General features: G+C 42.8%; 1 protein-coding gene across 4 annotated transcripts in view; it reads right to left on the bottom strand.

Moving 5' to 3' along the window:
• LOC148025644 (PX domain-containing protein EREX-like) overlaps window positions 1-23,658 on the bottom strand; it is a 103,494-nt gene that overhangs the window by 29,370 nt on the left and 50,466 nt on the right. The gene's annotated exons all lie outside the window — the stretch shown is intronic.

The following is a 23,658-nucleotide window of genomic DNA, read 5'->3' as shown; positions in this document are numbered from 1 at the left end:
GCTAGTCTCAAAGCAACCATATGCAAATTAACATCCAATAAAGCTACTCCCCCCCATCCTTTTAGGAGTAGTCACATGTTGCCATGAAATCCACACCTGGCCCAAATGATTTCTTTTCTTTTTCCACAACATGAAGCAGATAGGCTGAACCAGTTCTAAAAGAGACTTCTTAGTCCAAGTTATTGATAGCAGAAAAAACAAGACCATACTGATCATGATGCATTGAGCAACTTTAAGTCTCACATAAAGAGGCCAGCCTTGAGATTTCTAGTACATGAACCGATCATGTATACAAGATGACATCCAATCAAGCAAGGCATGGGGAGCTACATCCACACCAATAGGATAACCCAAGTGTCGGGTAATATCTCCTTTAGAAATCACAACTCCTTGCCAACCCAAAGCTTGCAAATCATTCTTCATACAAGAAAACATTGTAGATTTCTGAGCATTAATATGAAGTCTCGACGCTAAAACACAGAGATTCCACATAACCATTGCCCGATTAACATTAGTGCGATCAGCCTTAAGAAACATAAAGAAATCAGTAACCAAAGATTGACCCAAAAGTTGGGCATCACTTGGAAGAGACAAACCAACAATCTCACCTTGATCAACCAACTTATCCAACAATGAGAGCATCAAGTGAGTGACCAAGGAAAATAGCAAAGGACTGAGAGGGAAACCTTCCCGAGAGACCGAAACAAGGCGATTTCATTTGTGATCCCTCCATTAAGTGCAATATGAGCCATATCACCTTGACTAATGGTATCAACAAGAGAAGTCATACGAGGACCAAATCCCATGGTGGACATTAGCTGCCGCAAGAAAGACCACCTGACATGATCAAATGCCTTTTTAAGATCAAGTTGAAGCATAACAACCTGCTGGACTAAGGCTTTGGCATAATCAATCCCCAGTTGAACATTCAAAACATGATGCATTATATTCCGTCCCTTAATGAAACCATATTGACGTGGATAAACCAAGTGCGAAAATACTTTCTGCAATTTGTTGGTAATGGTTTTAGAGAATATTTTATACAAAGAACCCATAACAGAAATGGGTCTCCATTGTTTCAAAGAGGTCAAAGAAGGAACCTTAGGCAATAACTGAATCACAGCAATCTTTGAGTCAAAAGGCATCCTATCAAAATTCTAGACTTGCTGACATAGGTGAGTTAATGGGTCCTTAAGCTGCTCAACATGGGCTGAAAACAGCTCATTAGGAAGCCCATCCCAGCCAAGGCTTTTCCTTTGTGGTAAATGGGACAGCACATCCTCCACTTCAGCCTTTGAGATATCAGCCTCCATTAAATCACCATTCACGCTTAACCTCATTACTAACCAAATCACAAATGTATCAACGAGCAAAGTGAACAACATCAGAAAGAATCTCCTATGGACCCAACAAAGATTTATAATAGTCAATGCACACTTGAATGATGGAAGCAAGATCAGTAACCATAACATCTCTCAAGCGTATTTCTAGCGTAAATGAGTAAAAATTTGATGAGATTGATAGTTATTATCATGCAAAGCTTCCGGTCGGGCCAGCAATTTGTATTTAGCATATTCCTCCTCTTGAAGAGATTGAACTCTACATTTCAACCATTCAATGCATGTGAGCAAGTCATCAGTAGTATCCCTTGATCGATATAGAGATAACGAGTGAGCCAACAAAGTTTGTGAATGCTGCAATTCAGCTCGAAAAGAAGAAGCATACTGAATACCATATTGTTGGGACAAAACACGTGCATTATCCCTAAAAACAACCCATGCTTCCATCCCTCTAGATAGGACCCTCGAGCTAAAAGAAGCAATCAATTGCTGGATACTTTTCAAAAATTGATTCTGCATCAGAAAAGATTGGTTGAAACGTAGTGGCAAATGATCAATCAGAGCCTTAAAAGCACGAACAAGCATGTGGGTCAAATCCAAAACCAAAGAATAGTGGTCTAACAAGACATGTTGTCGCTCCACCCACATATCAATGACTGCACGAAGAAAAGAATTGCTCTAGCAAATGTAGACCCTATCAAGTCTGGGCAAGGTATTTGGATGCTGAAGAGAATGATAAGTATATCTAGACTGTGAAGGATGCATCCAGGACCACATGTCCTGTTTCAAAGACAATTGTCAGTGCATTCCAAGCCTACCACTCAAGACCATCCATGACCGAGTGCGGTGAAGTCGCGTGATCCACAGATACACATGCATTAAGATCACCCATAACAAAACCTTGACGAGCTATGGAAAGGCAGTGCAAGTCATCCCAAAGTTGACGGCATTCCCAAGTAGTAGAAGGAGCATACATGCCCACCAGCCACAAAACCTCCCCCTCATATATGATTTCTAGCATCAGAAATCTACCGCAAGGGTCCTGAGAAACCAAGGATGGTTGCAAGGAAGATCTAATGGCCAACACAACTCCAAATTTATGTGGAACGCGACCACTAAAAAACATTGTATAATCCTTGTGTACATAAGAAGATCCTGCCAAAGCATGTTGCTTATGCTCCATAGTACAAAAAACATCCCAATTACTAGCTAACACAATTTTCCACAACCAATACTACTTATTATCCGAAGAAATGCCTTTAACATTCCATAATGCAAGTCTCATGATAAACCCCAGGAGAGAAAACTACTGAATTACCACTTTTTCTTTCCCTTTAACATCCGTAGCTTTAGCAACCTGAAATCTCTCCATCTCACTACAGATCACATCTACAAGATCCGCCCTCTGCAAACTAGCAATCGAAGCATGAGAAGAGAATTGTTGTTGCTGAGAATGGAAAACATCCCAAGGAGGCACAAGCCTCCCATGCACGTCAATTTTCAAAGCGCAAAGCAAAATCAAAAGCCCTTTTATTATCCACACCAACTGCAAGTACACGCCAAGATTGAGGTTTCATATAAAACCCCTTACCTCTACGTTGAAAAGTTTCAGTAACAGGGTGAGGAGATGGGTGAGCAAGAACCGAACGAGATTCCTATCTAGCATTATGTCTAACCACATTGACCCAAGAATCAACCTAAGGAGGCAAATTCCGATCAACTGAATGCGATGCACGCTCAATACCAACTTGGGAGACATCCTTATTTCCATCATTATGTCCATGCAGGGCAAGAGGTACAAGCGCAACATCTTGCTGCTAAGCCATCTGTTGAGGATCATGCTCTTGCATATCCATGTCAGGATCCAAAGAATATTGCAATACCCTAGGGCTTCTATCACATTCGGAAATAAAATGGCCCAATTGGCCACATCTAAAACAGTGTCCAACAAATGTGCCCCATTTAAGCTCAAAAACCAACATTTGCAACCTAGAGATCTCAAAACGAATTTTGGTTGGTTGAGGTTCCCTTGTGTCCCAAAGCATACAAGCCATGTTCCTATTGCAGGAGGCCAACCGGGGCTCCACCAACACCTCACCAAGGGTTCTCAAAACCAAAGGAAGAAGTTACCAAAGATATACAAGAAAATCAACCACCTCCACCCAGATTGGACATGCTTGCCTAAGCACCTCTTGAAACTCAGCCATAGGCCTCCATGGGACCATATGTACCAGCTGACCGTCCATGAACAAAGAAATATGTTGCATAATGTGAGCACACACATCCAGGGTATGAAAAAGGACTTCAAAAAACCCTCTTGGTCCATCATAAATCTCTTCAACGAGAGGGGCCTGCACTTGCCCTGAAACATCATCTTGACGCGCATCAACACTAACAAGCATGGACTGCAGCCAGACTGCAGCCAAGCACAAATCCTAGTAATCAAAGGAGTCCTACCCGTAAAATAAAAGATAGCTGCCCTCTCATGGAAAGCCGTAATCTGCTGTAAAACCAAGTCAGTTCCCATGACAGCAACCACTTGATCCCCTTTCGGTAAAGAGCTCACTTTACCCTCATTGGCATGAACATAATCCGACATAAGATTGTTGGCAGTAGCAAGCATAAACTAAAGAGACCCATCAATCTGTGAGCAAGAAACATGAACATCTTGCTAAGGCAAATATGGAGCACATAAAACCGGTTCTTCAACCGACATCTTATGGCGTTTTCCCATCCCAACCCCATCCATCAATGCCCAGAATCCTCAACCAAAGAGTCACCATCCAATTCTGCCAAATGTTTATCATCCCCATGCCCTATATGCTGGTCAAGAAAAGCCACATCAATACCATTTGACACCTGCATATTCGCCATATCAAAACTCAACCTTAAAGTGCTGTCTCTGCAAGAATGTGCCTCTGTAATACCATGTCACCGCAGGCCTGGTGCAGAACAAACAGCAGCAGCAGTACAAGCCTGTGCAGCACTGTCTGTTTATTCACTTTTGTCTGGCTGCCAGTAAGACCTGGTGCTGCAGGTGCAAACCCTAAATTGGTGGCTTTGCTCTCTCTCTCTCTCTGAGGCTGGAATCATCAGTCTGCAGGTAGTCTTTTGTCTGCCACGTCAGTTTGCAGGTTGTCTTCTCTCTTGTCACGCCAATCTGCACCATGCTGGTCCCAAAGGCTCTGGACTGCACCCTTGGACTGCACCCTTGGACTGCACCTCTGTCAGTCACGACCTACCCTGCCTGCATGCCCACAGGCCAGGCCTGTCTGCAGATTGGGACAGCTTGCTAGGTCAACAATGTGTTGGGTGATTATGCGCGATGTCTGCCCTGGTGTATCAGATCCCTGCGTTGTTCTCTCTCTCTCTCTCTCCAGCATCTCGGGAAGAAAATCATCCCCCTGCATGATATACATTCTATCCAGTCGCGACCAGGTAGTTGCATATTGTGCGGAATGAAAAGTAAACCCTGAAAAAGAAGGGTGAAGCCACGACCAAAGATCTTGCTTGAGTACGTGCAAAGCAAAGGAACTCCACACCCGGCTTTCCGGCGTATCCATTACCGAATGCCCTGAAGTGGACTGAGAAGAGTCAACACACATATTGAAATCTCCCATCAAAAACCCCCTTCGGCCGAGTGACATGGAGTCCTGCAAAGTGGACCAAAGATCCCGTCGGGATGCGGGATCATTCGGAGCATAGAGACCCAACAGCCATAAAATCTCTCCTTCAAATAAGACTTCGATCACCAAAAAGCGGCCCTGCACATCATTTTTAACAAGGACAGGCTGATATTTCTCATGGACAATCATCAGCACGCCCGAATAGTGCTTAGCATGGGTTCCTGCATAAAACAGACAGAATCCATGACAATCCATCACTTTTCCTGCTTCACCGTGACTTTTGTGCTCAACTGCACATAATACATCCCACTGGTTCTCATGCAAGACGGTCCACATGGCATATTGCTTAGGGCGAGAGCAAATGCCTCGCACATTCCACGTGGCTATCTTCATGTATCCTCAAAGAAGGAAGTCAGGAACGAGGCGCCTGCTGCCTCGATTTCACCTTTTCCGCGAGAGCATCCAGGACACCCTCATCCAGAAAATCAGCCAAGACTGCAAACGAATTCTGGCGACCTGCTTTAGAGGTAGAAGGGAGATCCACTGCCTTGGGAGAGGGGCGGGGATAACGCCAATCCCAGGGTGTAATAACATTACCTTTGGCATCAAACACCAGCTTAGCAGGTGGGCCTTTGGGGCCGTGAGTATAGACTCTCCTTGGAGACTGATTACGGGGGGCAGACGGGGCCGTAGGACGCGCAGCCTGCTGTGAAGTGGCCATTTCTTTCCTGCGCGTATACGTGCGCACGGAATCCTGGGAAGCAGTAGGCCCAGGATCCGCCAGGCCTGCATCCAACTTTTTACCTTTTTTGGGACGTGCCTCAATCCAGTCAGTGCGACGGGAATCCACACTCAGGACCTGTTGTTTGCCTTTATCCATGACATGAGGAAACTGAAGGGCTTCCTGGGGCGGTGGCATCAAGCACCATGTCATCCTTGGGCAGCACAACCTACGCATCCTCCGAAGACGGTTGCCTTTCAGGGCATTCGGCCATGAAATGCCCCAATTTACCACATGAAAAGCAGTGTCCCGCAAAGTTGCCCCATTTCAAGCGAAAATACAAAGGATGCATGCCTGAACAATTGAGGCGAAGCCACGCGGGCCTTTTCCTCGCCGTGTCCCATAGCATGCATAAACGATTTCGGTTCATCGCCCTGAGGCTTGGGGGAACCAGCACTGTTCCCACAACCGCCATCGCATCCTTCAACATGGGCCAATAGACCGCCGGACTGTTACAAGCTAATTTACTGCCGATCCTGAAGATCATCCTCTTGCACCCTAGCTGTTCTGGCCATCTGTTCTTCAAAGGCTTTTTCAGCTTGGATTATTTGCTGAATGTGCATTTTCTCCTCCTGTTCAGTCAGAATTTTGTTTACATCCTCTCCTTCTGGTACATCCTGTAATGCTTCCTCCTGTTGTAATAGATTACCAGAAAGTTTATTCTCCTTAAACTGCTGCACAATTTTAACCACATCAATATCAAAGACAGGAATCACTGACTCATTGGCTTTAAGAAAAGCATCTTCCTCATCATCATCTACTTCTTCTAACATATTCAGTCCCTGTGCATACAGTGCTCTAGCCTCTCTGGGTAGAGTTGCAGTAGGAACCATACTCAGGTGTACTTTCTTCTTTCCTCTTCTGAGTGTTATTTGAGCTGCCCCCCAATCCTGTCTAACCTTGGCCTGTTTTAACCATGGTCTTCCCAACAGAATAGGATATGGACTGTCTCCCTCATCCATTTTCAGGACTACAAAATTTACTGAAAAAGTGAGCCCTGCAACTGTAATCTGTTGATTCCTGAGAATTCCCATAGGTTGGATTCTTCTCTGATCAGCCATTTTTAACTGAAATGGAGCTTCATCAAGATCCGGCAATTTCAGCTTAGTATACAGGAATTCAGGTAAAATATTTACCCCTGATCCTCCATCCAGAAGTGCTCCCTGTATATCCTGTTGCTGAAAAGTCACAGTAATCTTGGGAACTTTGTAATCCACATCTTCAGGTTCAATCTGACAAGCTTCAGGTTCAACTTGCTGAACTTCTTCACAGTAAAAGGTTCTCAATACCTGTCTTTTAAACTCAGGTACCAGACTGAGAATTTGATCCATTGTGACAGTGGTTGCCTTTAGCACTTCTTCTGTCATATCAGCTTCCTTCAATTCTTGCTGATGGATCTCCTCTTCTATACTGGGTAGTACAACAGGTAATGTTTGATGCATCTGTGTCCCCATCTTATCTGTCTTCTGACTTTTCTGAATTTCTTTCACACAACCCAATCTGACCTGTCTCTGTGTATCCCAAAACTTAGGACTCTTCATCTCCTTATGGGAAATAACTGGGTCAGCAACATATTGTGCACCTGATCTTGTAATCACCAAAACAGGAGCAACTTTGTCAGTAGTCACCTGTTCCTGTAAACAGTTAGAACAGTCACATTGTACATGCATAGCATCCAGATCCTCATAATGAACATTATAGCTCACAACTCCATGAATCTCTTTAGCCTGTTCTACAATTACTACATTTGCCTGTGGAGGTCTATTTTGTTGCTGTTGCACTGGTGGCCTTTGATTGTTGTATCTGACAATGGGTATGCCTCTTTCCTCTCTGTGTTTACACCATAAAGGACAGTTTGGACCCTGTCTATGACCCACCTCTACACAGTAAGTACAAGGATCAGCAGGTCCTTGTTGATTGGGTGGTACCCAATTATTTCTTCCTCCAAATCTATTTTGTTGGCCATCCCCTGCTCTGCTCCTGTCAGGTTGTACTGCATTAGCAGCAGGTACATTGGCTCTCTGTGTTTGCTGGTTGGGATTTGCCCTGTTATTAGGGTTGTACCAACAGTTAGCATCACTATGACCATGTTTCTGGCAAGTATTACAGTAGGGCTTTTCCTTCTTTGCTGAAGTGAAGATCCCCATACTTTTAAGAGTGGCAGAAATCTGTTTAGTCAGGTCTTGAATCTTCCTTTTGGATTTTCTGTGTTCTTTCCTGTCTCTAGAGTCCTTACTCCTGCTTTTCAGTTTGTGTTTCCTTTTCTTCTTCTTTGTTTTAGTTTTTCTTCCATCTTCTTCTGAATCAGTATCCTCTGAATCTGAATCATATACTTCTGACTCTGAATCTGTGTCAAAATCTGTATCTGTACCTGAATCTGAATCCTCCTCTGAGTCAGAGTCAGTATCATGTTTTTTCTTCCTGGATCTGGTAGAACCTAGTCTCTTCTCTGCTCTCCTTGCAGCTGCCACTAGTTCATTAAAGCCTCCAACACCTCTAGGTATTTCAGTACTTGCTACTGCTGTCCTTAAAGTTCCCCTGAGTCCATTGCAGAAATATTCCCCCAACATCTCATTGGTAGGTCTTTCTACAGGTGCTAATCTCCCATTCAGATCTAGAAACTGTTGTGCATAATCTTCAACAAGAAGTCGCTTCTGTTTCATTGTTTTAAGCTGTTTCAAAATATCAGTTGGTGTCTTCCATTTTCTGAATCTAGACAGGAATGCTGTCTGTAATGCCACTGTGTCAGGAAAATGAGCTGCCCCATACTGAGTAAACCAATTCATGGCTTTTCCCTCCAATGTGGCAGCAAATTGTTGCTTTTTCACATCATCCCCATACACTCCTGCTAAGCCACTTGCCTCCCATTTAGTGCTGAACTGTGCTACATGGGCATCAGGATCCTCTTTTTTTGAGTGACCCTTGAAGTGAGCAAATCTGACTCTCAGGTCTGCTGGGTTAGGGGGTTGTGCCATTATGACTGGTGGTACTTTTGGTGCAGTCTTCTTCCTCCTTGACAATTTAGGTAATGGTTGGAATTTCAAACTCCTTTTAGACTGTCTTTGAAGTTGGGACCATGCCAAACTTCCTAGAAACCTGTTCCTGTTTCTCTGTTCTTCATCTGGTGTAAGTGGTGTAAATGAAATAGGTGCAACATCAGGGATACTCTGGCTTGGACCAACTTCTTCAGTTTGTATCTCCTGATCACTCAGATAGCCCAGATCCAAACTGTCTACCTGACTTCCACTGTTGGACCTGTAATGTCCCTTTCCTTTCTGTTCTAGTTTCCGCTTTTCCTCTTGCTCTAGCCTTGCCTGTAATCTTGTATAATACTTGCCAAAGCCTTCCCCTCTATACTTCTCTGCTGACATAAAATAGGGATTTCTCTGTCATTAGCCTGTCTTAGTGCTGTTCTCCTGTAATGCAGCAGTGACAATGATGACAAGTCAAACACAAGTTAGAAGTTCTCCCCCGTCTGTATCTGGATGATATGGAATTAAAGCCATATGCATGGTGGAACTGCCATTTCTCATGATTAACCCATATCCTCCTGATCTCTGCAGTTGTCCAACTTCTGGCTATTGGGCAAACCTTGCTCAACTGAAATTTCCAGACCCTATCCCTGACTAATCTGACCACGTCTACAGGTAAGTCAGGAAAATAATCAGTCAGGAAATTTTGGCCATACACCTCAAATTCCTCTTCTGGTGTAGTCCAATTGTAAAATTCCCTACAAAGAGATTGCGCGAAGGCTTCTTGCTCCTCTGCTTCTGTTGTCCAATGTTTAAAATCCTCCAACCAAGACAGTAGGACCTCTTCCATTCTGAAAGCGAGAATTAGACAATTCTGCCATTCGCATGCATAAGACCTGTGCCGTCTGAACAATTCGCAGGATCGCCAAGTGTTACAGGCTAATTTACTGCCTGCGATTTACTCCCTGAAAAACTACTCTACCTGACATTTCTGAATCCAACTGACTTACTTTCTGACTGCACTGACTTCATATAACTTTCATACACACATTCCATCATTACAGTACACCTTTACAGAACCATCTGACTTCATTTCAGCAATAAATAACATGAATACTGAAAACAGTTTACCACTTCAAGACAGGGAAACAATATCTGACTCTGAACTGTTCTTCATATCTTCAGTTTCTGCTTACAGACAGACGCGCAGACATGATCTACACCCGCATATGCGCTCTGACTTGAACAGTTACATTCGGGGATTGATAACTCCTCACATCCCTTACTTATGACTATTCATTCCAAAAACTTACACCCCTTCATATCTGACTTACCCTAAGGCTTAACTTGACTTCTAAACTCCTAATACATAACTCTAAAGTGTGATGTCAACTCAGTCTTAACACGGACAATTTTCCACCTCCACCCACACCGGGCATTCTCGTTGAAGCAGACGCTGGAAGTCGGCCATGGGGCGCCATGGCACCACATGGACCAAGCGGCGATCAAAGAATAGTGGCAACTTAGACAAGAGCTCAGCTCGATGCGTTTCCGATTTCAACAGCACCTCATAAAAGCCGCGAGGTCCAAGGAAGATCTCCTCAACACACTCCCCTTGCAATAAATGGTGCAACCACTGGCGAATATGCGAAAGCACTGGGATCCTGCCAGTGAAGAAAAGTATAACTGCACGGTCATAAAACACCGAGAAGGATCGCAAGACTGATTTGGGGTCCACCGTGGCTTCCAGCACATCATCCGTTCCCGTATCAAAAAAAGATTCATTATTATACTGGACATAATCGCCAAGCAGAGTATTGGCAAAGTCCAGCAAATGCTCCCAGTCAATTTCTTGCGAATCCACAGGATCAGAGGCCACTTGCACATAGGAGCGTTCCAGAGGACCCATTGGCTCATCAGAAGTATGCTTGGAGCGTTTGCCGGCAGGCGGCAGTTCAGAACCCGGAGGCAACTCCTCCGTGCATGGCACCATATCTTCCGGCTCCTCTGCATCGGAATCAGGGCCAAGGGCTGCCACCGTCCGGTCAAGAAAATCCAAATCCAGGCCAGCCATACTGCTGTCTTCGCACTCGCGCCCTCTCTCTCTCTCTCTCTCTCTCTCTCTCTCTCTCTCTCTCTCTCTCTCTCTCTCTCTCTCTCTCTCTCTCTCTGTGCAAGTCCCGCAGACTTGTCGGCCTCAGCCGTGGCCTATCCCGAGGGGGTGTAGATAGCGCGTGGGTCAGGGCGCAACCCTAACGGAGCAGATGCAGGAGGGTGAAACGCAAGGCCAACGGGCCGTGACAAAGGCCAGAACGCTGAGGAGGAAGGCTGGCAGGCGACGGCAAGGTTGAACCGTCAGCAGCAGACTCGCTACGAAGCAGGGATCAAGCGGCAGTCCAGCGGGCCCAGGTTCAATGGCGACAGGAGGAGCTCTGGCACGCAACGCAGACGCGCGTTGACCAGGAGCAGAGCCCGCAGGTCAGACGGGCGACGGCAGGGCGGGATACGCAGCCAGCGGGCGCCAAATGCTGGCAACGGCGACGGGTCTGCTGACGACGACGACGGGGCACGAGCGACAGGGCGGCTGGCGATGGCGACGGGGCACAGGCAACGCAACAGGCGTCAGGTGGCGGACTGGCGATGGCGAACAGGGCCGCGACGAGCAGGTCCCGCTGGCGTGACACGCGACAGGAGCAGGAACGATGGCGGGCGAGGGACGAAGGTCAACCAGTCGACGGCAGGGCAGGGCACGCAAGCGGCGTCGTCGCAAGCTCCATCTCTTCTCCTAGCTCTCTCTCTCTCTCTCTCTCTCTCTCTCTCTCTCTCTCTCTCTCTCTCTCTCTCTCTCTCTCTCTCTCTCTCTCTCTCTCTCTCTCTCTCTCTCTCTCTCTCTCTCTCTCTCTCTCTCTCTCTCTCTCTCGTTCCTACGTGCAGGGTAGGAGGTACCTCTCTGTCTCTCTCCTCCTCAACTCTCTCTCTCTCCACACACACACACACAGACAAGAATGAAGAGCCTCCCCGTCCACCCACACTACAGTCTGCTTTTTTGTATGATGCATGATGTATTACGTAAAGACTCCCATCTGTCTACTTGTAGTGCATTGCACATAAAGTTTTGCCTTGTTACCTTCATGTATTAATCATATTAGCTTAAGTGACATTGCTATTTTAGTTCCAAACATGTGTTATATTATCTACAGTCCAAAATAACCAAGGTTTTTTTTTTTCATACTAATATCATACCATACCTTATAAAATCTTAACGTACCAATTAGTACTGTATTTTCTCGTACCACAAAGTATTGTACCTTTCATACCTAACAACCCTACCTTTAACATTGTGCCTTTCACATACCCATAAGTGAGCACTTTTTTTCACTTTGGGACGGTTGTGATGGGCATCCCTATGACTACCCCCAATCGACCTCTCAGGTGCACGAATTTCCATCCTCTGCTTATGGTGTACAGTCACACACCTCATGGGTCACTACTACGCAAGGATTTTCCTCTTCTGCTCCATGTATCCCTATCTCTCCTCCCAGGGTAAAAATGGGCTTGAGCTTTTCTTTTAGTCCCTTCTTGGTTCCAATTTGGGCCTAAGAGGGGGTATTGAGCTAAAAATTCATTAGTCACTAATTGGCTCTTTAAAATGAGAGCATGAAATATATCCATTACCGATTCAAAATGAGAGTATTTTTTAATCATTGAAAAAATGGGAGTGGAGGGAGATAAATTCGAAAAGATTTCTTATGACTATGATAACTTCAATAATATTTTAATTGACCTAGCTAAGTTGCAATGTGCAAGGGCTCATTTCTACAAGGTGCAATGCTTGCAAGATAATATTGACTTGTCCTAATCTATCATTATGGATTCAATACAATATATTTTTTTCTCCTAAATTTGTACCAACCATGATTGCCAAGTTTTGTTTCAATCTTGGAGTTTGTTATCAAGCTTGACGAATGCCAAATTGTAAAGGGATGTAAGTTGAAGAGGGTGGACGTTACCCACCATTTAGCCTCATGCTTCTGTGCACATTTCTCACATTAACATGTAGATTTCAGCCATCAGCCACCTACCATCTATTGTCCCATCATCATTGATTGCAGCCCATCACTTTCAAGCTCCAAGCGACCTGATTCTAGCCATCACCCTACTATTCTAGAGTTTTCTACACCTTGAGCATTCTGTACACTCTTACATTCGTTTACTCCATTGATTCATTCACTTCAGAGTTCTCTTCTTCTCTATTTGTGTTTGTGTTTTTGTGTTTTTGAGTTTTGATTTTTGCATTTTATGTTTAGGATTGTGCATGTCATTGTCTAAGCCTTTGTGTTTCAGTCATGGGCATACCTTCTGTCTCTCCTCAGTGCAAACTCTAGCATATCTTCACACAAGTGACTTTTTTTAATTTGTGAAGGAGAAGGGTGTTTAAACTTCCCAATTTATAGCTCTACTATGAAGAGATAAGATAAAGAATCTTGCTCTAGAAAAGATTGGGTTGTTTCCTCTAAGAGACGGAGTACCAAAGATTTTGTTGTCTCACTACCAACATTTTTAATAAATGATTCCTAGGCATATAATTATATTACAAGAAGAATAAGCCTATGTATTTTGTGGTGTGTCTCGAACCTTGGGTTGGAAGTGTGCATGTTGAGGTTATTTGCTTTGAAAATCTCTTTGAAACTTGCTCCCAATCTAACCATTTAAGTTCGGTAATGCATATATGTAGCCCACTGTGTTTCAGACTCATGATATTCATGCTAGTTATGCAAATGCTCCATATAATGTAGGTCATGAGGAAAATGTAGCTATTAATGCATGCCATATATGGGAAAATGTATAGTATGGTTGGTAGTATGCAAATTCCCATGCACAATCACATTGTAATAGTCCAAAGTATGCAAACAGGAATGATTCTAAATGCATTTGGTGCTCCTAGCATGTCAAATATACACGAGGGGCTAGATGGAGGTTTCAAGGCTAGTAAAGTTAGAGATAAAGTTTCCATGTGTTTCTTGGTCAAGCAGCTTCAATATTGTTTCACCTATAAAAGAATACAACTAGATGGAGAAGGATGACTTGGCAAATCATCCTCAGTGATGATGAACTTTACCTTGATGTGTTTTAGCTAGAGACAATTTTGGATTGAGCGCTTTCAAACTCAATAGAGCATGGAAGGTTCAAAGTATTGCCTAATGCTCAAGGGGGAGGTTGCATTTGTTGAGCTAAATTACCATTAGCTTTAATTAAACAACCCCAAAAACTCAACTTGATTAATAAATAATAACAATTTTTTTAAACCAGGAGCAATTCGAGAGAGTTTCAATGTTCCACATGTAAACCCTAATTTGGGAGGCCCCAAAATTTCTATAAATAGACAACCTATAGGGTATAGTACACTTACATCCACTAGGGTGCGGTCACATGTACAAGTGAATTTATACATGGGAGTGGGAGTAAAAGGGCCTTTACACCCAACAACCTCCCACTTAAAGGTCCTTAGTGAGCCTTTAACCAACTCCCACTAGTCGAATGTATTGCTCATGTTGAGCCTTTGCAAGGCTCTTAGAGAGAACATCTACAAGGTTATCTTATGTTCTGATCTTAGTCAATGTGACTAAACCATCATCCAGAACATGTCTGATAAAGTGATATTGCAGATCAATATGTTCGGTACGTGCATGAAACATGGCATTCTTAGCCAAGCATACAACACTTTGGCTATCACATTCAAGTACAAGTGTTTTGGTGGACAGACCAAAATCCTTGACCAAACCAAACAGCTTCTTTCGAAGCTTTAGTGGCTGAAATATACTCAACCTCAAAGTGATACTATTTTTTGTAATCTAGATCACCAAGAAATGGCCCCACCAGTTAAGGTAAATATGTACTCACTAGTAGACTTGTGAGTATTCAACTCACCTACCATGTCTGCGTCACAATATCCCTGCAAATCTAACGTACCCTTTCCATAGCAAATACATTTTCTTTGTGTGCCTTTAAGGTACTAGAAAATGCATTTCACTGGCTCCTAATGTGCTTTGCTAGGATTTGACATAAACTTGCTCACAACTCCCACTGCATGAGCAATGTCAAGTCTCGTGGCAACCATAGCATACATGAGTGGCCCACACGTTGAAGCATAAGGAACACCTTTCATAGAGCTGGCTGCCTTATCATCTTTCGAACAATCTAGTTTGCTAAGCTTAAGATATGGTGGTAAAGGTACACCAAGTAGCTTAGCATCTGCCCCATAGAAAAGCGATCAAGTACTTTGCCGATATACTTTTCTTGTGAGAGAAATAAGAGTTGCTGCTCTTTATCTCTCGTCTCACGCATGCCCAAAATGTGTTCAGCTGCACCCAAGTCTTTCATGGAAAAGGCTGAATTCAGCTGTCTTTTTAGTGCATTAAGTTGGCTTTTATGCTTACCAGCAATAAGCATATCATCCATATAAAGCACAAGGATTATAAGGCTTCCATCATCAGCCTTCTTTATATATAAGCAGTGATCTCCATTGCCTTCTTTTAAACCCATGTGAAAGCATGAAGGCATCAAATTTTTTATACCACAGTCTAGGAGCCTGTTTTAAACCATACAGGCTTCGCTTAAGCCTACATACCAAATGCTCCTTCCCTGGCATAACAAAGCCCTTTGGTTGTTTCATGTATAGCTCTTCTTCTAAATCATCATGTAGGAATGTAGTTCTAACATCCATAGATGCTACAATAGTAAACAATACCCAAAGAGTGGTCATTTTGACAGCATGTGAAAAGACTTGCTGAAAGCCAATCCCCTCTTTATGTGTGTAATCCTTAGCCACAAGCTTGGCTTTGTATTTGGGTTTACTATCCATTTGATTTTATAGACCCATTTGTTAGGAATAGCTTTCCTATCTCTGGGCAATGGAACCAAATTCCAAGTATCATTTTGATACAAAGATTTCATTTCTTCCCCCATAGCTAGCTCCCACTTTTTCTTTAACTCACATGATACTGCCTCTTTATATGCGAGAGGCTCACCCTCATCTGTGAGTAAAATGCAATCTCAAGAGGGATCAAACCTCTATATAGGTCTCTTGACATGTGTAGACATTCTCACCCAATGATCTGTGTTATCAAGTAATGGATCCACATCCAAAGGAATGTCAATGACTTCATTATTTGGCTGCTGAACTACATTTTCAGGTTGCTTTAATACATTTTCAGGCTGCTGTAATTCATTTTCAGCATGCTAATTTTGTTGCCCAAGCTGATTTTCAGCATCCCTTTGCTACCCATTGTCATCTGACTCAATAATGATACGTTGATTATCAAAACCAGCATCAAATGGAACCAAATTTTCAGTGGCTAACGGCAATCCAAGTGACTAATCATGCTGCAATGTTACTTTCTTTTTATCTAAATCACTAGATGTGGCATTTTTCAGCAGCTTTGACTGATTAAATACCACATCTCAGCTGCGTAGTACCTTTTTTATGCTTGGAACCCAAACTCTATAGCCCATTTCACCCTCATCTCCATAACCCATGAAGATGTCTTTGTGGGATTTTATGTCAAGTTTGGTTTTGCTATCAACAGGTACATGTACATAGCATTCGCAGCCAAAGACCCTTACATGGTCATATGAAGCAGGTTTGCCAAACCAAACCTCTTCAAGGATGCCGCTTTCAAGTGCATGATGCAGAGATCGATTGCAAATATGCACATCAGTTTTAAGTACCTCTCCCTAAAATGATTGCGGGAGATTAGCTATGGACAGCATACATTGAATCTTCTCACATAAAGTGTGATTCATTTGCTCAACTACACCATTAGATGACGAATTATAAGGAGCTATAAGCTCCCGTTTAATCCCATTGACATCACCAAAATTATTGAATTCTTTAGATACACTCCTCATTGTCTGTTCTTATGCATTTTAATTTTAAATCCTTTTGAGTACTAACAAATGCATAAAACCTTTTAAAGGTGTCCAATGCCTCACTTTTCTACTTAAGCAAGTAAACCCATAGCTTCTAGAATGGTCATCAATAAAATACACAAAATAACAGAAACGGCTATGAGTTTTTATTGGCATGGTACATACAAGAGAATGGACTAAATCCAAAATACATGCCTTTCTAGAGGCTCCATGAGAGTATGAACTCTTTACATGTTTTCCCAAAACACAATCATCACAAAAGTCAAGCTTTGAGTTTTTCACATCAACTCTTCCAAGTGAAGAAAGTGCTTGTAAACCCTTTTGGCTCATGTGTCCAAGACACTTACGCCATAACTCCATGTATGACTACAGTTTTGCAACTGCAACAAACTTTCCAGGAAGTACCTTGTAGTGAAGATAATATAGAGTTCTCTTTTTACCGCCTCTAGTGACTAGCACGGATCCTTTATGTATCTTCCACATTCCACTACCAAGGTAGTGAAGTAACCCCTGCTGTCTAACTACCCAATAAAAAGCAAGCTCTTCTTAATGCCAGGTATAGACCTAACATCATGAAGAATCAAATCATAACCATTTTCAAGAGCCAAGTGTATGGTGCCTACTCCTACAATATCACATGCATGGTTATTCCCTAGGTAAACTTTCCCAAGGTTACCTTCTACATAAGAAGAAAAACACTCCAAAGATGGAGTTACATGAAACGAAGCACCACTATCAACAATCCACCATTGTGACAAACCATCATGAGTACAAGGGTTTATTCTTATTAGACACTTATAACAAACAGTCTGATGGTGCTCTGATAGTCACTAATCTTATGTCCGCCCCTTACATTTGTGGAGTTGGAAGGCCTCTTGTTACAAGAGGAGCAGACTCAAAAGAATGTTACATTATGTTCATAAGATGTGGCTACACTTTCCAAGTTCAAAGGCAAGGATAAAGCTAAGCAAATGTAAAACTCAGCAAAATGGTGATGCCATCAAACAAGGTTGTCCAAGACTCAGATAAGTCTAAAAAGAAGAGAAAATACCATTATTGCATAAGCCCAGTCACTATATTTATGAGTGCCGAAAGAGATTAGCCAAGGAGAAAGAGAAAGACTCTAGTTTGACTGTCCAAGAGACATCAACTAGCAAATCAACACATGGTGATGCTTCAATCAACTTGGTAGAGGAGAATTATGCATTTCTCACATGCAGTTATGATTCTTCTATGACTAATTCAGCATTTAATGCTATTGAAACGCAGCAAAGATAGTATTTTGACACTGGTGTATCTAAGCACATCACTTCTAGGAAGTGCTTGTTTACTTCTTTACATTCAGCACTTACTCGAAAGAGCATCACATGTGCGAACAGCAGCAGTTATGATGTATGTGGCATTGGGACAGTCATTATTACTAGTACAAATGGTTGACTTCTTGCTTCTAGATGTATCACTTGTGCTTGGCGTTGTCTATTTCTACCTTCAATAAGCATGGTTTTTAGGTCATCTTTGAGGATGACAAATGCATTGTTAGAGACAGAGAGACGGACTATGCACTTAGGCTATAAGAGCTTCATGGGAAGCTTGATAATAAGGCTGTAAAATGCATTTTTATTGGCTATAGTTCGGAAAGCAAAGGCTATCACATTTATGATCCATGCAGAATAAGATTTTTGTTCATAGGGATGTCATATTTGTTGAAAATGCAGTATTTTCACATGATGAATTTCAAATGCCAATCACACATGACATTGATGATATTCTTGAATGCCTTTTACCATTTTCTTTGGAATTCGTGCCCGATGTAAATGGCAAGATAGATCTATCACAACAAGCTATTGTTGCTCCATATGCTCCAAAATAGCAGAGTATTGAGAAGGGTTTGCCACATGCAATGGAGGCAGCTATTCAACATGAAAGGGCTCCTGTAAATGCAACAAAAAAAGTCCTAAGATGGTTGTTACAAACTCTCCATGAGAGTCAAATGGATGCCCCTTTACCTCAGTATATTGGGACTGCCAAACATACAACACATGATGTAGGGAGACACATTTGGCTAATGTAATGAAAGTAGGTGACTATGATGAGCATGTGTTTATGAGCTCACTGTTGGATGATGATGAGTCTACTTTCTTGGATGAAGCTCAGCAAGATATACATCGAATGCAAGTAATGCAAGAGGAGTTAGATTCCATCGCTACTAACTCTACATGGAATGTTGTGGATTTACCACTTGGCAAGAAGGCCATCGGCACTAAGTGGGTTTTTAAACTCAAACATAAAACTGATGGTACGATTGACAGGTAAAAGGCATGCTTGGTAGCAAAAGGCTAAGCACAAAAGAAAGGCATACATTATGAGAAAACTTTTGCTCCTACATCCTGTATGGGTATGGTGAGATATGTGATTGCGATGGCTGCATATTATGCTTGGAAAGTATATCGGTTGGGTATTAAGATAGCATTCTTGAATGGGGATTTATGTAAGAATGTTTATATGTCACAACCTCCAGGGTTTGTGATTAAAGGGAAAGAACACATGCTATGGAAGTTGCATAAAGCTCTTTATGGTCTTAAGCAAGGTCCTTGTGCATGGTACTCTTAAATCGATGCATATTTGGCTAGCAAAGGGTTAAAAAATAGTCCAACTGCTCCCACTCTATACATTAATAATGAAGGGGGGACTTGTTGATTAACATTCTTTATGCGGATAACATGCTGCTCGGTGGACCTACAGAGAAAAAAATTGCAGATTTTAAGGCTAAATTAAAACATCCATTTACTATATCAGATATGGGCTATTTACACTATTATTTGGGGATTCAGTCCACCCAAAATCAACATGATATCATCATGTCACAATCATAGTATGTGGATAAACTGTTACATAGGCTTAACATGCAAGATTGCTAGCCTATGTGCACTCTTATGGAGCCAAGCTTAAGGTTGTCTATGCAATGTGCATGATAGTAAAGAGATGTATGATGTTGCATTTATAGCCAAGCTGTTGGCTACCTCATTTACCTTTGCAACACACATCCTGACATTCACTATGCAGTACCTCAAGTAAGCACATATATGCACAACCCTTGGACCATACATTGGCAAGCTATTAAGTGGATCTTCAAGTACTTGCAACGTACTCAATCACATGTATTATTATTTCTCTCACGCGGGCGGGGGGGCCTTGCACTTACAGGCTTAGAGTAATTTGAATCGGGCTGGTGATACAGACACTAGGCAGTCTACTAGTGGACATTGTTTGTTTCTAAGCCGTTCATTCATTTCATGGCTAAGTAAGTAACAGCTTACAATGGCTACCTCTCTGGTGAGACTAAGTATATGGCAGCCTTCACAGCAATAGCGGACTATATATGGTTGCGCAAGTTGTTGGCACATGATTCGGCAGGCGGTAAACTGGGATAGTTGAGCGGTCACTCTGCAAAGTAAGTTCTGTGCCACATGGTGTTCCCTGTCACATTCCTAATAGAGAGTGTGTTCCTTGCTGCGTGCCTTGTGAGGAACGTGATAGGGAACATCCCACCCAACAAGAACGAGATTTGGAATGGATTTTAGTCCGAAACGGCATTTCGGTAACTTGGGGGTCGTTCCGACTATTCCTTGTCACTATAAGTAGCACGAAATCTCGTGTTTCATGCTCACATGAAATATATCAAGATGCATTACCATTATGTCAGAGAGAAATACTATGCAAGAGAGATCAACTTGATATATGTACTCACATAGGAAAATGTTGTAGACATTTTCACCAAAGCATTGCCACGTGAGAAGTTTAAGGCTTTTCAAAAGTCCTTAACTTATTACCCTTTGCTGATTGATCATCCTTGTACTTCATGACATTGGCATTGTAGGGGGCTATTAGAATTTGGCAATTCTCGACAATGCCCAATGTATTTCATGTGGTGTGGACACTTACTCTCAAGTATCAATGTAGTGTGTGTACCTAGTGTCTTTAGGCATTATTAAAGTAGTGACACTAGAAACTAGAGTAAGTTAGCCTAAATCTAGTTGGTTGGTGGAAGGCTGGTTAAGTCAACTCATGACCCAAACTAGATTGCATTTTCACTTTATCTTTTTAGTTCAACAAGTACACTCTACTCTCTTGTTGTAGCTCACTCATTGTCATTGTCTCATTTGTCTCTCCATTGCTGGTCCTGTTTTCTCATAGCGGTTTCCCTTGGTTGCTTGGCTTGTCTAGCTTGCTATCCGCACATCTTTTTTGCCTCTCCACATACTCACCATAGCTTCTTTACCATAGTTAGGCTACTTCCTTCATCACTGATACCCAATAGTGGTTGGGATAGGTTGGTTTGTTTTGTGAAGATCTTGGGGTTAACCATCCCTTTATCTTTCCTTTAGGCACTCTTACTCAATTGACCAAAAACTTACTTGAAACCCTCACTCAATGATAAATCCTATGAAAAGCAAATCAAAGTACCCCCCCCCCCCCTCCCCCAAAAAAAATGGTAGTACTTTGTATTTCCATCCGCCTTTGCAAGACGTAGTACTAAGTAGGCCACTAGGCAGCCAATGAGCACCCTTTGTCCAATCCTCTGTCCTCTCTAGGGTGAACACTTGGGCTCCCTTGGTAAGATAACCATCACTTCTGTAGTCTTGATAGATCACTGGGCATACCTGTAAGAAATCTGCGCAGTGAAGGAAGCAAAATGCAGTCCTCCAAGTAGTAGGGTATCAAGGTAAATGCTGAATGGTGAAGGACAACTATAGAGGGAGTAAAAAACAGTCCTCAGGTGTCATAGGAATGGAGGAAGAAGTAAATTAGCAACCACAGACTCCAAATGATGTAGGACAGCAGGGCAGCTTGCAGCGAGCCAAAAACGCAGCCTTAGTATGATCATCAACTGCCAAACACAGGTCAACCCTCAGCCAAAAGCCACATGAGTCGCCAGTGAAGGGACCATCTGCAAAAATGCAGGTCAAATCTGCACAAAATCTGGTCACTAGCAAGGGGAAATGTGTCGCCAGCCAGCCTAAAGGATGTGGACAGCTACATGATCTGAACTGCTCCAAAACGCAGCCTGCAAATGAAGAGACATAGCACTTGGCAACAGTCAACAAGGAAGAATACTACTCAAACTGTAATGTCCTCCGAGTCAGGGTGTAAACAACAGCGGAGAGGCTAAGCAATGAAGAGAAGAATAATGGATAAAGAGAGTGATCTGATGGATGTGTCAATGAATGTGTTCAATGAAGAGAGTGTGTGCCTTATTTATAGGCATTGGGGTGTCTCGGGTGGTGCCCTAGAATATGGGTGCCCAACTAGGCTGTAGGTGTGAAACTAAAAGGAATTAAGGAAAAGAAATGAACTTAATGAATGGGTTTCTCAACATCCAAGTGTCATTCTGATGAATGGAATCGATTTTTTGCCTCATTGCTGCCACCCCAATGATCGTCTGAAAAAGTATCTTTGTTGCATCAAGTTTCTTCATTGCATGTTATAGCCACTAATGCACATGCAAGAAGATTACCTTGTTCTTTGCGAGCATAGGCTCATGTGCAGGCAACAAAAGGAAGAGGCTGCTTGCTGTCCCAGAGAGTGTCGAGCAGCCAATGGGGGACTCTTTTAGGCTGCTGAATTTCAGCCCTAGTCTGCTCCAAGTGATCATCAAGAGGGGGCTGCTCATGGAAGGTATCATGCTGTTGTTGTGGCTGTAAATCAGGCCAATTCAACTATTGTAATGCACTTGGAGATGGTGTAGATAAAGGCTTAATAGCTTGAGCTGTCATTCAGGCTAGCTAAAATTAAAACATTTAATGCTAGAGTAAGGCCAAATGAAAGTTAGAACAACTTGGAAGTTGAAGGGCTTAACATATTAAATGTGGATGGGCAATGGTCAATTAATGGGGGGGACGAGATGATAATTAATTGCTGAAAATTAAGACTAGAAGCTGACTTTCACTTTAGAAGCCATGCCACTTGGGAACTAGAGGGCAAATGTACCATGCAAACTGTATAGTCTGTTTGGGGCTGGTTGAGGACTGAGGAGGGTCATTTTGCTGCTCACAACTGGATAGACTGTTTGGGGCTGGTGGAGGACTGAGAAGGGTCATTTTGCTGCTCACAACTACTGTTTAAAAGGTCTGATGCTCACAACTACTGTTCAGGAGGTCTGCTGCCATTAGGAGGCTGCTTAGCGCCAGGAAACAAAACCAGACAGCTGCCAGGCTGTATACATCAGCATTTTGTTGCAGGCAACAGCATTTATGGGGTTAAAAACAGGTTGCAACAGCATTAAATGCTGGCCGGCTGCAGGTGATAGCAGTTCTGGCACATTTCCGGTGACAGATCTAGGAAGTGGCTCCATAAAACTCATTCATCAGTTCATGTTTCAATTCTCAGAACATCAGCCCTGATGACTATTGAACTTGAATCCATTGAGGCGGAAGGTGGGATAGTCCAGGCTATAGTCAAAAGGTGGGAGCTGGTCAATGTCCAGGCAATGCAAGCTCTTCCAAGTTGCCCTCTATGAGTACCAACATTTCCTCTCCACCACTAGTAACTATCTAGAGGAGCCTGGAGGTCAATACCAATCTAGGATATCTCTGGTGCAAGAGCTCCCATAACCTGTGTAAGAAGGTCACTGCTTTGAAGAGTGCCTCCAGAACCATGGTGTTGCCCCACCTCCGCATTCTTTGGCCCCACATGGAACTGTACCCCACGTGCTGAATGGCATCACATTAGACCAAAGTATGCATGTGTCCTATCTCAGATGTGCTATTGCACATCCATTTGGATTGATAACAAGTCAACAAGTAATCTTATTTTTGTGGATCACTAAGCAATCCTGTATGATGGTCACAGAGTGCGCAACTCCAACAAGAGAAATTCTGCCCAGCAAGGTGATCCAACCCTCTTAGAAACTAGCAGATGTACATGTAAAACTTAATCTTCTCCAGACAGCTTGACCAAATACATGATAAACAATGTGCACTGGGTGTTTCTAATTGTTTATAGTTGCATAC

The sequence above is a fragment of the Lygodium microphyllum genome, chromosome 14 (assembly GCF_053477565.2).
Source record: "Lygodium microphyllum isolate KBCC chromosome 14, Lygodium_microphyllum_v1.1.10, whole genome shotgun sequence".
NCBI lineage: Eukaryota > Viridiplantae > Streptophyta > Polypodiopsida > Schizaeales > Lygodiaceae > Lygodium > Lygodium microphyllum.
Note: the sequence above shows the minus strand (reverse complement) of the source record. Positions and strands in the feature narration are given on the sequence as shown.